Here is a 4,391-nt window from a genome sequence, read left to right on the forward strand (position 1 = left end):
GCCAAGACACGGAAAAAACCAAAATGTCCTTCGATAGATGAATGGATAAAGAAGTTGTGGTATATATACACAATGGAATACTATTCGGCGGTAAGAAAAGATGATATAGGAACATTTGTGACAACATGGATGGATCTTGAGAGAGTAATGCTGAGCGAAATAAGTCAGACAGAAAAAGCAGAGAACCATATGATTTCACTGATATATGGTATATAAACCGAAAACAACAAAAGAACAAGACAAACAAATGAAGAAACAAAAACACATAGACACAGACAATAGTTTAGTGGTTACCAGAGGGTAAGGGGGGAGGAGGGTGGGAGATGAGGGTAAGATGGATCAAATATATGGTGATGGAAGGAGAACTGACTCTGGGTGGTGAACACACAATGGGTTTTATAGATGATGTAATACAGAATTGTACACCTGAAATCTATGTAACTTTACTAACAATTGTCACCCCAAGAAACTTTAATTTAAATAAATAAATAAATAAATAAATAAATAAGTTACAACATTTTGAAAAAAAAAGAAACGTAATGTGAATAAATGAGGTTTGTCAAAGAGGATTGTACACAGTGTGATTCAGCTTACATAGAGTTCAAGTGTAGAAATAAGTTAAACAATATAGCTTGAAATAGTAGAATCAAGAAGAAAAAATAATAGAATTATGAATAATATTTGGTATAGTGATCACCTGAGGGGAGGGGTTAAATTGGGGAGAGATACACAGAGGTTTCAAAGATATTGGTAATAGTCTATTTATTAATCTTGGTACTGAGTTCATGTGTGTTCATTTTATCATAATTCTTTACACATTTAAGTTTTGTAGACTTTTATTCACATATATATTTGCAAGATAAAAATTTTAAAAAATTATTTTAATGGAGAATAAATTAAAGAACAATTTTTTTAGGTTGAATCGGATAAAAAATCCATATTTTAAATATATTTAGTAGTTCTTAAATTTGCAATTTAGAAAAGTACAAATTTTTACAAAAAAATTAAAACATTCATTCATCCTTTCAATGTATATTTATTGATGTCTTTCTGCCAAGTGCTGTGATTGTTCTATTTAGATTATTATTTGATATAAAGATTTATAATCTTTGTTTTAGATATCCAAGAGACAATATTTTAAAATGACTGCGTGAATATATTGATCATGCTGAAATGAAAGGTAAAACAAAATGAATGGTGAGAGAATGTATTGGAGAGGAGTTGATTGACAGAGAAGGAAAATTACAGAAATCAGTTATCTTACGATATGTAGTTGACCAAGGAAGATGTTGAAGAAATGTTAGCCTCTATTTAAGAACTCACTCCTGACCAACACCATTTTCTTATAAGATTCTATGATACGCATTTCCCTCCATCCCCAGGTCAGGGTACCCCACTGTATTTTAGTCCGGCTCCAAAGTACACTGGATGTCTCACAATGTCACAAGCAGCAGCTGAAAGTGTGTAATGATGCCAATTATATTTCCAGTATTCCCCTTGTGCTTATGAGTCTTCCGGAGAGTTTCTCAGAGTGAGATTTCCTATGCCAAGGGCAACGCTGAGTGCCTGAGTATGAAGATCAAAGACTGGTGGAGGGTGACTGAGAAAAGCGGAAATGGCAGGATTCTATTGCAGAGGTAGGCCTGTGGGCATGTGTCATGATCATTTTAAGACATTCATTACTGATACCAAGAAACAGGAAATTTAGTTGGGAAGACCTAAGGCACGAATCTGCTCTATTTTTTGTTGACCCTTAGTGCAGTCAGTTACCATGGTAATATCCCTGTTAGGGGCTGTTTAGGGGTCAGACAACACTTGGTGCTCCACAAATTATAGAATTATAGGCAGCACCTTTATGTTTGACAGTTTCTAAAAAAAAAAAAAAAAAGAAGAAGCATGATTATTTGTGACAGTTACAGGAAAAGCAAAGAATGGTATTTAACATTGGATGTCTCTGTGTTATAATGCAAATGCTGTTAGGGACTTACATGCAGAGGTTGTTAACCACTGGCAGGAATCCCATAGACAGCTATGAGGCCACTGGTGCTCAGAGATGCCAAACACTCTTGTTGTTTACTGACCAGCATCCTTTCCCTTTTTTTCCTTGTAATATTACTTGCATTTTTTTTTTTTTTCTTTTTTAGAAAAAACACCTGTCCCCTATATTGGTTGAGTGAAAATGACCCCACTTCAACTCTTTGGGTGGGCTCTGGCTGGTTTCAGTTTACCCAAGTGCCCCCATATTCTGGCACGTTCCCTGGGATGGTTCAGTCAGCGTGTTTTCTGGATGGTTTCAGGGAGGCTGGAACTTGGGCTCTTCTCTTCCAAGAACACAAGGGTCTAGAGTGGGACAAAAATTCTCTCCTTGACAGAACTCTATGTAGACAGGCTCCTCTGAGCCTGACAAGGCCCCATGCTTGGGCATGTCCTCAAGAGCCCAGTTTTAGCAAGAATCCCACCAAGTCAGTTTATCAAGGATCCCCTACACTTGATATCTGATCACCCTCAATAGCTGAACAAATTTCTCATCCCCTACCATCCCCCTGGAGATATCTGATCGGCCTGGCTCACCTTAGTAAGAATCCTGCCAAGTAAATTTAGCGAGAATCCCCCTTACCTCTGATGTTTCTTCTTAGTAACCGTCCATTCACTGACCCGTCAACCTGCTCCTTGGCTTTATAAATGCCCACTTTTCCTTGTTGTATTTGCAGTTGAATCCACTCTCTCTCCCCTACCGCAATACCCCTTTGGTATAGTACCTACAACTGTCGCCAATTGTCTTAAATAGAGTCTGCCTTACTGCCTTAGCAAGTGTCAGAATAAATTTTTCTTTAACTGCTGTAGCCAGAGGTGCTAACTAAGGGGAACCAACATGAGAAAACTGAAGAAAACTAATGTACAAGTTCGAATGACATAATGAATCTCTGGACAACCTTGCTTGGGAATAATTTTTTTTTCCTTAAAGTACTTTGGATGAATATTATTGCTTTGTTTTGATCTGAACCTATTCTGAACTAATATGACTCAGTAAGAAATTGAATATTTAAAATATTGCTGCCTTTGAAACCTGTGCTTACTGTTCACTGCATTGTTTTCCAAGATTTAAAAACAATTAAAAAAAATTCTAGCTTACCTCTTTCTACTTGAAAAAAACCTCAAAACATAGATCTTAACCAGTATTTTACTCTGACAGCCCTGGTCAATAAGTGAAGAACGAAAATACTGAGTTACAGTTTCATATATTGTTTAGTCGCATTTTTTGTTCTAGCATGTTCATTTCTTTTCCTGATAGAGAAAGGCAGAACAGGAATTAAAAGTTACTTGAGACTCAAAAGAGGAAATAACTGAATAAAAATAGAATGCAACTAGATCAAAATAGATTAAAACTAGCTTTTGCTATTAGGTTTTCTACTTATATCATTTTGGAAAAAAAGCATGGTGTTATAGAAACCAAGAAGGCAGCACTTGTGGAGCGATTTTGCTGGTAAGAAGAAACCCAAATTCCTTTGGTCTGGAGAAGGCTGTCAACCAAACACCAAAGCCCCTGACTATCACAAAGAGCAGTTCTACTCTGCATGTCAGGATAAAATCCTCACATTCATAGTAATTAGTCTGTGTGGGCATTGAAGGACATTTTTATGGGCCCATTCTCGGAACAGTGAAGGAGTCTGATATCTCAGCTGCCTTCACTAAACTGCTGAAATGGTATCTATTAATGGTATTATGTTCAATAAACAATTTCTAAGATATTACAATTTTATTTTCTAAGTATTCGTCGTTTCTCATAGTAGACCTAGTAGGGAAAGAATATTTCTCCAATTCTGTAGACAGAAAATAGAGGTGCAGAGAGAGACAAAGTGTCCATTAAATCAGAAGCTGGCAAGGTGAGCTGCATAATGCACTGGCCAGCTCTTAGTGTTGCAGAAGTTCAGGTCAGTTCTTGCTTTCGTTTGCCTGCCCTGGAATCACTGAATTCACTCAAATATTAGAAGGTTACAAGCCATGGAGGGAAGGGCCCAGGAAGAGCCCATGATGTGGACAGAACTAGCCCCAAGCAGGTCTTCCCTGAGGAAATGATTGGATTCTAAGGTTCATCCCATCTTGTCAACTAGTGAGAACCATTTTTTAATACAATAATAGGTAGGGACTGCTGCCAGGAAATTAGTTTCACTTGGTAAAGCCTGGTGCTTTATGTCCTCAAGTTCAATGGTGTGTGCGTGTGAGTGTGTAGATTAACCTCAAGTCAGAATTAGCCCTTGGATACAGAGAAGGTTAAGGTATGCATCTACATGAGTTTCCACAGCAACGGGATTATTTCCACCGCCTGAGTTTAGGCCCTAAATGTCAATTTCACAATTTTACCTTAAAATTTAAAATCATAGTTTAGCTAA

Source organism: Rhinolophus sinicus, linkage group LG05, assembly GCF_036562045.2.
Source record: "Rhinolophus sinicus isolate RSC01 linkage group LG05, ASM3656204v1, whole genome shotgun sequence".
Lineage (NCBI taxonomy): Eukaryota > Metazoa > Chordata > Mammalia > Chiroptera > Rhinolophidae > Rhinolophus > Rhinolophus sinicus.